Source organism: Zootoca vivipara, chromosome 5 (assembly GCF_965207765.1).
Source record: "Zootoca vivipara chromosome 5, rZooViv2.hap1.1, whole genome shotgun sequence".
In the NCBI taxonomy this organism is placed as follows: domain Eukaryota; kingdom Metazoa; phylum Chordata; class Lepidosauria; order Squamata; family Lacertidae; genus Zootoca; species Zootoca vivipara.
Window position 1 is genome coordinate 22,126,260 of NC_142588.1, and position 14,604 is coordinate 22,140,863.

Consider the following 14,604-nt stretch of genomic DNA (forward strand, 5'->3'; position numbering starts at 1 on the left):
ATATATTGCTCATTATGGAATCTAGAGTGTCATACATGGGACAACCAAGCAGTCACCCATTGGGGCGCTGACCAGACGTCAACCAACGACAGTGGCTTTCCATGTGGTTGGAGTACACCCTGAGTTTAACTAGAGAACGGGAGGTGGCGGGAAGTTGTCAACTTCCTGCATTGAATTGCACCCTTTCCTATTGAGGCTGCTTTGTACCACCACCCTTGCTCTAGTGACCTCCTCACAGGCATATCATTGTACAGTGGTTCCTCGGTTTAAGTACACAATTGGTTCCGGAAGTCTGTACTTAACCTGAAGCGAACTTTCCCATTGAAAGTAGATTAATCCTTTCCAGAACATCCACGGAGTACTCAACCTGAAGCGTACTTAACCTGAAGTATGAATGTAATTGGTTCTGGAAGTCCGTACTTAACCTGAAGCACACTTAACCTGAAGCAAACTTTCCCATTGAAAGTAATGGAAAGTGGATTAATCCGTTCCAGATGGGTCCGCAGAGTACTTAAACTGAAAGTACCCAAACCGAAGCGTAGTTAAACCGAGGTATGACTGTAATGTACAATGTATCAGTGTTTCCATGAAGATGGTCAAGTAGCTGATGTTCCATTGCTTATTTTTGACTAGGCCTATGAACTTTTAATTTTGAAAATGCTAGTGCCTGAGTGGGGGCAGGAGGCAGAGCTTAGGACAGCTCAAGAAGTTGGAGTTGGGGTAAGCAAGAGGCAGAGGCTAGAGGACTCTGATGCTCATAAACAAACTCTCAGTCTACTTCTGTGATTTGTGGTGGTAAGCATGGTGGCTTAAGAGTGCAGTTCATGGTGTACATACCTCAGGATTTCAGACAGAAGCCTTTCATATTGCTATGTGAAAGAGCTGTCAGGAGAGTAACTTCAGACTTTCTACATATAAAGGGTGTGTTCTACCACTGAGCTACAATTCTTCCTGTGTATCTATATTCCTTGCATAGTCCCTTACCACTGCATCATGGCCTCTGCTGTTTCCCCTCCCTACCAAGGACTGCCTAAGGGAGATTATTAAGCACCTGGCAGGTCCAATATATGGGCATAGTGGAGCTGTATTCATCTTTGAAGATCACCCACCGATCGAACAGGCCTGCTGTAGACCGTAATCTCATTGTGCCTGAAGGGGGAAAGATATGCTATTATATGAATTTCCTATGAATAGAACATAGGATGTGCTTATAAGTTTCCCACTATACATCTTTTTCTCTGGACTCTCTTTTGCTATTTGTAGCCTTCACGGTTGTTAGGAAACATGGTTTTAAAACAAGAATAGTTGACAGTGCAAGCAGGGCATAGTTTATACCTCCCAGAGCTACAGAAAACAGCTGTATGCAAGCATAAACGCAGAGAGCTGTCTGTCTGAAAACAGCTCCAGGTTACTATTGGCCCAATTCTCAGTTGTAAATAAAGCCCCAATCGTTCCAGTCTTGTAGAGCCCAGAGGCCATAACGTCAGTTTTAACTAGTTATCTGGGAATTCCTCCAGCACAGGAGCAATCTTTGCATGGTAGAAAGCTCACAGAGTGCATCTCTGCAAATTCCTCAGAGGGTGGCAAGAAAAAAAAAAGAGTTGGTGGTGGGGAGAGAGAGAGAGAGAGAGAGACTTTATTGTTTCTAGCTCTTGGAATGACCCCTTTCCTTCATGTGAAGCTTAGTGTAAGAGAGACCAAACTTCCTATTGCCATAACTCTGGAATGATGATCCACAAGTAGGGTTTCCTATAGCTCCAAGGGCTCTGTATTGAAAAGGGCTGGAGAAATCAGCATGCAGTCAAAAGCCCATTCAATATCCCCCCCTTTTTTGCAGATTCTTTGAAAAGAAAAACCACACAGATAATCCACATTTAAGTCGCATTCATTTTCTCCTAAAACATACATTTCTGCATGCAGTTCTCCCATGAAATAGACATTTTTGTAGGGTTTTTTTTAAAGAAAAAGTGAAAAAACAAGAAGCTGCTCCACAATATTTGAAGAAGTCTGCAGTCCAAAGGAATAGCAGCATTTTGATCTATGTATTAATCCAAGAGCTGCAAATTAGAAAGGTAGGATTGGTTAAAAATGTGGACCAAACAAAATTCTCCTCTATCCCTAGCATCCAAGAAACATCATTCCCTATTCTGCGTGTGATGCAAGTTTTCATAATTTGACTGGCTGTTTTGAGTGGACTGCTTTAAAATCAACTCCCAGTTTTATTAGCTCCCATAGCAAATGGACTGGAGCTACCAGCAAGAGCCAGGAATCTAGAGATAGAGAAGCACTCTGCCACTCGTACCAGGGTCTCTTGGACTGTTTCTACAATAAGTGACCTAGAAAATGCCCATTCTTTTTATTGGCATGCTTTGTACGCATTCATTCATTCATTCATTCATTCATTTTTTAAAGAACAAGGGTCATTGTTGCAATGTATAGCAAAAGAACTTTCCAATCCACAATAGGACGAGAGGCATAGATCTGTGTGTGTGTGTGTGTGTGTGTGTGTGTGTGTGTGAGAGAGAGAGAGAGAGAGAGAGAGAGAGAGAGAGAGATTTTTTTACTGGTTTTACATATAATCACATTACGTAACATCGTACCCTCTTATTTTATCTCTTTGGCTCGACTGACCCTAACGACTTCCCTCCCTCCCGTCTGATGGTTTACAAAATTAAACTTTACATCTTTACATTTCGCTTCGTTTCCTATCCTTGTTATATCATTACCTAAAATATTATATTACTCAACCTGAATAGGTAGCAATTGTCTCTTACACATCTTCAGATAACTCTGCCAATGATGTTAATTGCTTACAGTTGTCTTTCAAATATAATATAATATAAATTTGTTCCAGTCCTTTTGGAATGCTTGGTCTCGCTGGCTCCGAATTCTTCCCTTCAGTTTCGCCAGTTCTGCAAAGTCCATCAGTTTCATCTGCCACTCTTCTCTTGTTGATAACTCCTGTTGTTTCCATCTTTGGGCTAACAAAATTCTTGCCGCAGTTGTTTAATATAAGGGGGGGGAATTCTTGTCTCGGTATCTCTCTACCCACTATACTCAATAAAAAAAGCTTCTGGTTTTTTAACAAAAGTGTTTTTAAACATTTTCTTTAACTCATTATATAGATCTTTGCTCTCAACAAAAGCTGCCTAAGGAGATCAATTTGAGCCCAAGAAGCAACATTATCCTGGCCTGAACTGCAGGACTAGGACCAGAACCATAGACACATCGCCTACATGGTTTTCTCTTGCATGCTCTTTGAAAGTGAAATAGAAGCTAAATTTTCTACAGGCACCCATCTATAGTATGCTATCATGTTGCATACATAATACTTACAAAAATACTGTTTGGTGCTTGTGTGATCAAGTGCAATCATGCGAACCTGGCAAAGCAGATACTTTCAACATGCAGGTATCAATTTTATACTATTTCTAGGCTCTTCCCCATTCCCAAAGCTCCACCAAGTCTATAATGGCTTGTGTGCACCTGCATAGCTGTAAACATCTATCCTAGGGAACATCTGTTATCAAAATTAGACACAAGCTGGCCAACATCAATGGTACATTCATGCAGTCACAACAATTTCATGGATTAGAAGCAGCCATGAAATGCATTTCCGAGAGCTTCCATTTTGGATGCATACAAAAGATGGATCAACAGTTCCTGGCTTCCAAAAAGGTTTGCTATATGAAAATGGAAATAGATTTCAATGTTGGGGTGGGATTAAGATTCACAGCAAGGGCCCAAAGGTCCATGTATACATTCAATATTACATTTTGAACAAAAAACAAACACCAGTGTATTTTGCAAGAAAATACAGTGGTACCTCGGTTTAAGTACACAATTGGTTCCGGAAGTCTGTACTTAACCTGAAGCGAACTTTCCCATTGAAAGTAATGGAAAGTGGATTGATCTGTTCCAGTCGGATCCGCGGAGTTCTTAAACTGAAAGTACTCAAACCGAAGCGTACTTAAACCAAGGTATGACTGTATAGTGTGACATTAATATCACACTGCTCTTACATCATGGGACACAAGACGAGGCTAATTCCATAGGGTAACTTTACTTTAGGCTAATTTACACTGACTTGCTTTATTCCAGTTTCTTGTGCATAGGAGTGCTTCCCTAATAATAATGATTAAATTTCCAGGAAAGAAAATACGGTAGTTCTAAAAAGTGGTTTAAATTGCACACATTATGCTATGTAAATTGCATCATTGTGATGTTACATTGGTCAGAAGAAATGTTGCAGGTAAAACACATTTCAGTCAATATCTCATCACATTTTCTCAATGCTAAGAACCACTAAGAAGAGGATGGAGTTAAAACATACAGATTTTTCTTTTCATTTGTTGAGGGGGAGTATGTTTTTGTGACTGACACAGCACACACATCCAGCATGGGTTTTATTACCCTAAGGGCATCTGTTCCTAATGTAGAATTTCTTGTCAGTTCACAAAATAAGAAGGCAAAGTTATCAGTACAATAAAAGGTCATTCATCTATTTTCTATTTTCTAGGCCAGGTATTTAAATGAACTTTAGGGGAAAAAATTGAGAAATTCTGAGTCGTCTTGCATTTCACACTTCTGGTTATTTTACTCACCTGTAGAATGCCACTTTGAAAACCTGCCGCCCAATAACGAAACCTTGGGAAATTATCTTTAGAATGATATAGAACATTAATTATATATGAAAATGAAAAAATGAGTCTGCCACTTTGACCATATTGTCCTAGAGATCCAGGTAATATGATCCAGGGAATCTGGCATCCTTCAAACTAGATTCTTCAACCTCACCCCCACAGTTGTATTGTTGTTTTTGTTGTTTTTACACTGTTTTGTTGCCCTTCTTTAAACCTTAATGGTATTAAAAAATAGATACAGAGCAATTGCATGGCAGACAAGAGTAAATCTGCCTACTGGAACATCTTTACTGACACCATAAAAATAGACATACTTTGCCGTTTCTAAAACAATCCAGCTTTTTTATTTTGCCACAACCACCTGTTTAGAAAGTGAGAGGAGGCATAATCTGAAAATCACTTGATTAAAAACGATAGAAACTTGCAAATGCAAACCGAAGGTTTTCTGCTTTATCCAGTATACTATATATATATATATATATATATATATATATATAACACACACTCAAAACCACGTATTCCCAGGGTTTGCATTTATGTCACTCTTTCATGAGATATTGTCCCCTAGTGCACCAGTGGGTATCTCCAGGATAAAATATCTCATCAAAGAGGGACTTAAATGCAAACTCTGGGGCTGGATCTACACAGAGAGAAAAGCCCACTATAAATGCCAGAAATTAAATCATTATAACAAAAGAAAAAAACGCTATGTAAACATCACATAGAATTTTTTTGCTCTCTAGTGTTGCATGTTTATAACACATTCAAAATGTCTTTTTTTAAAACTAATATAGCTGAGTCCTTAGAATAGGTTGTTTTGAGTAAAAATAATTCTAATTCAGCAGTTCATGCTAACAGCTCCTTAGTACAACTTGTGAAACTATTAACGTAATTCACTGAAAGAATGCTGCAGGCTAGGGATCAGCAATTGTCCATGACTATGTGAAGGCAAGGGACATGGGTGGCGCTGTGGGTTAAACCACAGAGCCTAGGGCTTGCCCATCAGAAGGTCAGCGGTTTGAATCCCCGCGATGGGGTGAGCTCCCGTTGCTCAGTCCCTGCTCCTGCCAACCTAGCAGTTCGAAAACACATCAAAGTGCAAGTAGATAAATAGGTACCACTCCAGCGGGAAGGTAAATGGTGTTTCCATGTGCTGTTTCTGGTTCGCCAGAAATGGCTTAGTCATGCTGGCCACATGATCCAGAAGCTGTACACTGGCTCCCTCGGCCAGTAAAGTGAGATGAGTACCGCAACCCCAGAGTCGTCTGCGACTGGACCTAATGGTCAGGGGTCCCTTTAATTTACCTTTATGTCAAGGGAAATCTAAAAAAAAAAGTACTATAAACACTGACAACTGGGAAACACTGGCCTGTGAGTGCTCCAGTTGGAGAACAGCCTTTACCAAAGGTATAATGGTCTTTGAAGACACTCGAACTCAGGACACAAGGGAGAAACGTGCTAAGAGGAAGGCATGCTTGGCAAATCCACACCGTGATCAACTGCTGCCCGGAAACCATTGTCCCCATTGTGGAAGGATGTGCGGATCCAGAATTGGCCTCCAAAGTCACTTATAGACTCATTGTTAAAACCATGTTTATGGAAGACAATCTTACTCGGCTACGAGTGATCGCCAAAGAAGAAAAAAGAAGAAGACTATGTGGCCTGAGGGAAATCTCCAGCTGGGTTACAAAAAACAAAACAAAAATCCCTTCTTTGCTTACCGGTACTACTTGGCGGTTACTAGCTGCATTCTCTGGTAAAACTCATTGTTGGCCCTGTTATAGCAGGCTTCATCCTGACTGGTCACAGAAAGGGAAGGGAAGCCTTGGGTCATTGCCAGGCCACCCCACATGTATCTCCCATTGTTTCACAGAGCAGGCCGTTGCCTGACTGCCTCACTTGCTTCCCACAGGGCAGAGCTCTGATGTTTTTGTCTGTCGTCTTCCCTTGCTTCCCACAGCAACCACTTGAAAAGAGGCTGTGCTGCTGGAAATGATATATAATGGGTTAAAGAAAATGTATAAGTACACTTTTGTTAAAAAGCCGGAAGCAATTTTATTGGGTATAGTGGGTGGAGAGATACCAAAAGGAGATTAAAAAAACTGTTTATGTATGCAACAACAGCAAGAATCCTTTTAGCCCCCCAAATGGAAACAAGAAAAAATACCAACAAAAGAAGACTGGCAGATGAAGATGATGGACTTTGCGGAATTGGCGAAGCTGACCAGAAAAATCCAAAACCAATGTGATCAAGCTTTCCAAAAAGACTGGAGTTAATTTTTACCATATTTGAAGGACCACTGTGAGCAATTAAGAACACTAGCAGGGTTATAAGAAGACTTGTAATGATAATTGTTGCTACCCTTTTATATTTACTTAAAAATTGTGATACACTGAATGAGTGAAACGTAAAATGTATAAATGCTATGATATACAAACAAATTTTGAAAACCATGAGGGGGGAGGGAGGGAAGTCGACAGGCTCATGTGAGCAAAAGAAGTCAAGTGGATAATGAAGGTGTGTTTAAATATTATAAATGGAAAATTAATAAAATATTTTAAAAAGGAAAAGATACTGTGATGCTAAAGGTAAAGGTAAAGGTAAAGGGGCCCCTGACCATCAGGTCCAGTCGTGTCCGACTCTGGGGTTGCGGCGCACATCTTGCTCTATAGGCCGAGGGAGCCGGCGTTTGTCCGCAGACAGCTTCCGGGTCATGTGGCCAGCATGACAAAGCTGCTTCTGGCGAACCAGAGCAGCGCACGGAAACACCGTTTACCTTCCTGCCAGAGCGGTCCCTATTTATCTACTTGCACTTTGATGTGCTTTCAAACTGCTAGGTGGGCAGGAGCTGGGACCGAGCAACGGGATTTCAACCCATCGCGGGGATTCAAACTGCCGACCTTCTGATCAGCAAGCCCTAGGCTTTGTGGTTTAACCCACAGCGCCACTGCGCTGCTGGCAATGTTAAAATGGCGGCTGCAACTGTAATCTTGCACCTGCTGAATAGCCAATGGAATAAGCTATCTGAAAAGCAGCAGCAGCAGCAGCAGCAGCAGCAGCAGCAGCAGCAGCAGCAGCAGCCTAGAACAGAATAATGGTGTAAACCCAAGTTGTGAAGCAAAAGAGGATAGTGAACTGTATAGAAGAAAACAGAGGTCAAAAAGAAGGGGGTGGGAAAGTGATTGAAGTGGAAATATAATCAGTAAATTTAATGAGGGCAAATTCAGTCAAGTACACAAGCCTGGTTTTAAGGGGTCAAGAGAGAGGCTGGGGGGAAAGGTCAAGACAGCAGGAATAAACAGCAGAAAATGCATTTGTGGGAGGGTAGGAGGGAGGGGGCTTCAGCATTAAGTATCTGGGTGTTTTTTTTTTACTGCCTGCAAACAATAACTCTCATTTTTAATAAAGCTAGTAATTTTGAAAACACCCTGAGCTTGTGGCATTTACCTTCTCTCTCAATCCCCTTTTTTACCTAGCACAGAATGAGTTTTGGCTGTTGCTGCTTTCAAAAGAAACAATTCTAGTGAAATATGCAGAGTTGGAGGCAAGAAGACGTACAATTATAAACATCTCCTGCAGAGTACATTATGCTTCAAGGTTTGCAAGCACCTTTTAACTTCTCAGTTTTAATCACCAGTCAAAGATGGCCAGAAATAGGCAGGCATCCTATTCCAGTAATGCAGGAGGATGGCTCTTTTAATGTGTAGAAGGGTGACCTCATAACTTTGCTTTTTTTTTCCTTCAAAGCAGCTGATAGTTTTGCAGATCACACCATGGAATTTGCTGGGAAATTAACTGTGAATGAATAGACTGAAAGTACAGGGGACTGGCCCCTAACTCTATGGGGACCTCTTATTTAGGGTTCTCTTATATTTAGGGTCCATAAAGAAGGAAGAGAGGTGCCGTAAATGTGGTTTATATTATAATTCAAGAAAATGTGTATTATTCTCCCTCGCCCCTCTTCATTAGAATCTATGATTCTTTCACTGAGCTTGACATTAGTCCCAAATCTTTTGCTGGTCTTGCTCCATTCTTTGAGCTTCCAGGATTCTTTCACTTTCCTTTCTAATGGCAGAAATATGTGGCCACTTGACTCACTTTTGTCCGAGCGGTATTGGAAAACAGGTAAATCTGATGACAGGTGGGGTAAAGGTAAAGGTAAAGAACCCCGGATGCTTGATGGAAATCTTCCACGAGTCACATATGTTGTAGCTGACACTCACTTTGATGGAAAAGGCTTGGTGGGTGTTACACTCAATTACTGTACATATAAATACCGTATATTTACCTGGTAGTGGAACATATAGTCAATGGAGTTAAGTCCAGTTGCGAACAGCTCTGGGGTTCCGGCACTCATCTTACTTTACTGGCTGAGGGAGTGGATGTTTGTCCACAGGCAGTTTTTCCGGGTCATGTGGCCAGCATGACTAAGCCGCTTCTGGCACAACGAAACCAGGGCATTGCACAGAAACGCCGTCTGCCTTCCAGCCGGAGCAGTACCTATTTATCTACTTGCACTGGTGTGCTTTCGGACTGCTAGGTTGGCAGGAGCAGGGACCCCATCACGGGGATTCGAACCTCTGACCTTCTGATTGGCAAGCCCAAGGCTCAGTGGTTTACACCACAACGCCACCTGCATCCCCTACAGGTGGGGTAAATACAGATAAATATTCTGTGGGGGGGGGAGTGTGAGACCCTCCAATTCCTTAAGTGGGTATAAATCAAAAACAGTGCCATAATTTATTTGAATTTATTTATTTATTACAAATGGTATTTATGGATCAATTTAATATCCAAAGTGATGTACAAATATTAAAATGTAAAAACTACCAACAGCATTCAAATAAAACATATCAAAATTACAAAACAAACTAATAATAAACAGAAAACCCCTGAAATGCAAAATTAACAGAAACTCCATAAATGCCTTCTTCCTCCCTCTCCCTTTTTCACACTGACAAGCAAAACATCATCCTGGCTTTTTGCATTCAATGATATAAATTATATTGTGGAAGCTGCAGGTGATGCCATGTTTGATGCAATATATTCTACCCATTCTGGTGCATTTGAAGGTAGCTGCCTACATGAGAGACATACAGGGGGCACAGTGTTTGGAATTGCGAGGATGAGATGCAGGATTGCCAGAGGATGGTTCAAAGAAAGCTCTCGCAAACAGTTTGCGTCGATTAGGAGGCTGGCAAAATGCTATAACAGGGGGCTTGTCCAAAGCTTTAGCAAGCTTCTCAGAGTTTGCTTACAACGAATAGCTTTCTCTGGTTACCAGGTGATAGTTAGGAGATGCTGGATGGAAATCTTCCACAAGTCGTGTATGTTGTAGCTGACGACTCACTTTGATGAAAAGGCTTGGTGGGTGTTACAGTCAATTACATATAAATATATTTACCTGGTAGCGGGACATATACGGTAGTCAATGGAGCTTGGTTTGTCTCCTACAGTAGATCTCTAGTTCCTGGAGGCTGGCAGTATAACTGAAGAGGCCATCCCCATGCAAATCTCAAGGCTTGTGAGTGTAATGACATAATGAGGCTTACATCTGAGAGAAAGGGATGGACAGGTAGGTAGGATACAGGGTCCAGGTCATTCAAGGCTTTGAAGATGAGAACCCATGACTTCTGCTTGTGGTGTATCATCAAGCTGTTACTTTGCAAAAGCGGCTCTGCTTCCGGAGAAACATTTACAAAAGCACCACAGGGGGTGTTTGTTGTTACACATGGAGAGACCAAAGACTAAACAAAAGGGGGGAAATGGAGAAAGGATTTCCTGACTGCGTTAACCTGCCAAATCTTCAGAATCAATTCTTCTCATCCCTGCAACACCTGGAAGAGTGGGCAATTACCGTTGATCCAAATTAGAGCTGCAATGTTCTTGCAACTATGGTTTTAACTAAAACAAACACAAGCCCAAAGCTTCATTATTGATCGCTGTTATTAGCATCTTGTCCTATAGCGGGGCCGCATCATTTAAACCTTTCCATTAAGGCGCCACAAATGTTTTCTTTTTCCTTCTTCCAAAGCAGGGCATCCATGCAATTATTGTGCCGAGTGGGAGGTAGAAATGTAATTATGTAAGCTAAGTAAATTAACAAGCTTGCATGGTTCATTATAGTTCATTTTTTTGGTCAGCACTTTGGATCAGCAGCTGGTGCAAAATTTCTTTTTCGATTAAAATGAACTGATTGAATCTAGTGTGGGAAAGGAGACCAGTCCATGTGTTGGTTGAAAGATCAGCTCTTCACTCTCAAAACTGATCTCCCTCCCCTATCTTTTCCCTTCATATATATATATATATATATATATATATATATATATATATATATTCTCTTATTATGTGGCCACTTAGATTGTAGGGCTGAGACTAGACCTTGCAGCTTTTATGTAGTCTTATATACAACTAGCTGGCCGGGCCACGCGTTGCTGTGGGTTTTTGTGTTAAATGGACCTTTTTCTGTTAAATGGACCTTCAGAGTCTCCCTTTAGAGCCCCCTCACCTGCCCTGTCCCAACCCTGACTCCCCTACTGTAAGTTTCAAAAATAAGACTCCCCCCCACGCATGTTCCTGAAAATATCCCCACCCCCCCACTGCTTTGGCTGACCTCCCCCCCCATGGCTATGTGTCCCCCCTCCCCCATTGTTGTACCTCGTTCCTGTGAATCCCCCACCCTGTGAAAGGCCCATATTCTGTTTGTTTTTGCCTGTGGCCTACTGGGCAATGCTGCAGCCTACTCAGTTTTCCCTGCTTGGAAATGCTGCGGCCTATTGAAAAAGCTGGGCCTTGTTGCTGCAAAAAGACTGTTTTCAGCTGGTTGCTGTGGAATTTTGTGATGTCATCTAGCTGTGCAACTTTGGAGGCGGCAGGGTGTGATCTGCCTTTCCATTGGATGCTGCTGGAGTTTTCAGAGCTTCTGGTGGTGACGTCTAATTGGGGCACCACTTTTTTGTGTGTTTAATCATTATTTTAGGTGTGAAAGGTGTGGTTTTCAGGAAAAATTATAAAGCTAGATCCCTCCCTGATGGGCATGGAACGTTGTGGCAGTTACAGAGAAAGGCTGTGACCTCCGCACGCGCAATGCCTACATTTTATATATATATAGATGCCCAGTTACTCTCAGTGTTCTGGACGATAATACGTACATAATCAACCCATGGCCATTTCTCTGGATTCAGTCTGACTGAACTTTCCATCATTTCCCATTGAGAAAGAGCAATAAAACTGGGGTGGACCCAGATACGACCCCAAGGCACTGTTAGCCAGGTAGTCTCAGTGGTTCAGAGTGGCTTCCATTAGCTCCAGCCTGTGGCCCAGCTGTCTATCTGGACATGGATAGCCTAACTTTTTTGTCTATGCTCTAGGTTAGATTACTGCATGCTATATGTCAGGGGTCAGCAAACCTTTTCAGCAGGGGGCCGCTCCACTCTCCCTCAGACTTGGGGGGGGGAGGAGACAATATTTTGAAGGCAAAAAATGAATGAATTCCTATGCTCCACAAATAACCCAGAGATGCATTTTAAATAAAAGCTCACATTCTACTCATGTAAAAGCACGCTGATTCCCGGACTGTCCGTGGGCCGGATTGAAAAGGCGATTGGGCTGGATCCGGGCCTTGGGCCTTAGTTTGCCTACCCATGTTATATGTTATATGCCCCTGAAGATGGTTCAGAAACTTAAGCCGGTGCAGAATTCAGCAGACAGGTTGCTCATGGGAGCAAGAAAGTTTGAGCATATTAAACTGATGCTGGCCTGAATGTACTAGTTGCCAGTTAGTTTCCAGGCCAAATTCAAAGTGCTGATTTTGACCCATAAAACTCTAAATGGCTCAAGACTATGGTACCGCAAGGACCGCCTCTCCCCATATGAACCAATCCAGACCCTGTGATCATAATCTGAAGCCCTTCTTCATGTGTCTCCTCCATGAGAGGTCCTGAGGGTGGCAACACGAGAACAGGCCTTTTCTGCAGTGGCTCCTTGTTTATGGAATGCTGTCTCCAGGGAGGCTCACCTGGCATCTTCATTACATATCTTTAGGCACCAGGCAAAAACATTTCCCTTCAACCAGGCATTGGGCTGATTACATACTATGGCATTGAAAATGTGTTTGTGAGAGTGGGGGATATTGGTTTCCTTTCGTTTTATTATGTAATTTGTATTCTAGTTTTGTATTTTTTGTTGTGAATAGCCCTGAAAGCTTTGGATGAAGGGCAATATACAAATCTAATCTAATCAACAAATAAATTAGACTAATTTATTTACTTAGCTACATTAATAAATAAATTGTTTTTGTTGTTGCTGTTGTTGTTTTAAGTGCATTATAACACTTTGATACCAGATGGTGCTGTAGAGTTCTGTCTTTTGGCAACGTGATTTCCCAATATTAGGTTTAGAACACATTTTCCTGAAATGTTTCTTTTGATGTGTCTTGTTCCAGGCTAGTTGACTTGGCAACTGTATTAATTGAACATGTACTTAATCAGCAACTGACTTGCAATAATTGGTGACTTAATTTGCAAAGGAAAAGGCACACAAAGTGAGATTTTGATATGCCTGAAATTGAAACTTAAGAGACTTAAATTTTAACATCAAAGTTCACAAGATTATTCACAATAATTTGTGTGCTAAAACATTTTCTTTTGCATTAGTGAAAGCTAATCAAATATTGCGGTATTTTATTCTTGTAATTTAAACTAACTTTAGCACTTTCCAATTTTGTGCTTTTCAGGTTTTTTCCTGTGAGACATCTGTTTCTGAACATTGAAGTTAGCAATTATTATTTTTGGGGTGGGTGCAAGTAGTTAGGCTTGCCTAGAGTACAAAATAGCCTGGCACTGCAGCCATAATCGTATATGTGCTATATCAGCATGTTAATCCTCTTGGCTTTCTGCTGTTGAAATTTACTCATGATAGGAAAGATTTCCATGGGTTGTTACTTCTGCGTGGTCACCCACAGTAGATGCTCATTTATAAAACAAAGCTTAGAGTGAGATGCTTACTTCAGGTAAAACCTTTCCAAAAATCCATTAGTTCTTGAAATAAAACAAGCATCCAAATGAGACCTGCATAGCAGAGGCATCCATCTTTTCACCCAAGCATCCAAATGTGGTTCTGTATCATACATATTTTGAGAATGCATTACTAAAGCACAATTCTGATGGGCTCATATATCTCTTGGTAGACACCTAAGTCTTTGTTTTTCAGAAGGGTTTCTCTTTTTTTGTTAAACTGTTAGCTGATAAACAAAAGAACAATCATATTGCTCATTCACAACACTTAAAAAAGGACAGCTCCTTAAATGATGGTCTATAGCTGCAAATAATACAGGCCTGCAAAACTCATGCAACTAATGTTCGCTACCAGCCAAGTACAGATCATGGTGAAACGCAGCAAATTCCAAAGTGAAATCTGCAGCAAATTCAGCGAAACATGCATGGAAATTTAAGGGAAGTAAAAATAATGTGAATAAGAGTAATGAAATTTCTTGCAGGGCTGGGGTTCTCACAAAATCTCAATAGTAGCCCAACAGGGACTTGATAAACCTCCTTTTACTGATGTGTGAGCAATTTGATATCTGCCAGTGCCAGTATGAATTGGCCTGATCTACATAAATGTGTGGACAGAAGTTAGCTGTACATTGGCTCTTGCACTTCTTCAATGTTCCAATGCAATTTTTGTCTCCAAAACTGTATCGAAATGCATTTTAACATTTGCATTTTCGTTGAGAAAGTTGTAAAGATGTGTTTAAGTACCAATTTTCAAGCAGATTATTTTTTTTAAAAAAATTGATCACAGACCAATGCAGAAACAGGACAGACTCATGAATTTGAATAAGACATGGCAATGCACTAGGGCATCCATCTCTAGCTGCTGTTTTGCAAACTGCAAAATACACACAGGCAGCAACAATTTTGCACGTGACCAGTTGGCACACAGCCACTGATGCCCAGGTCC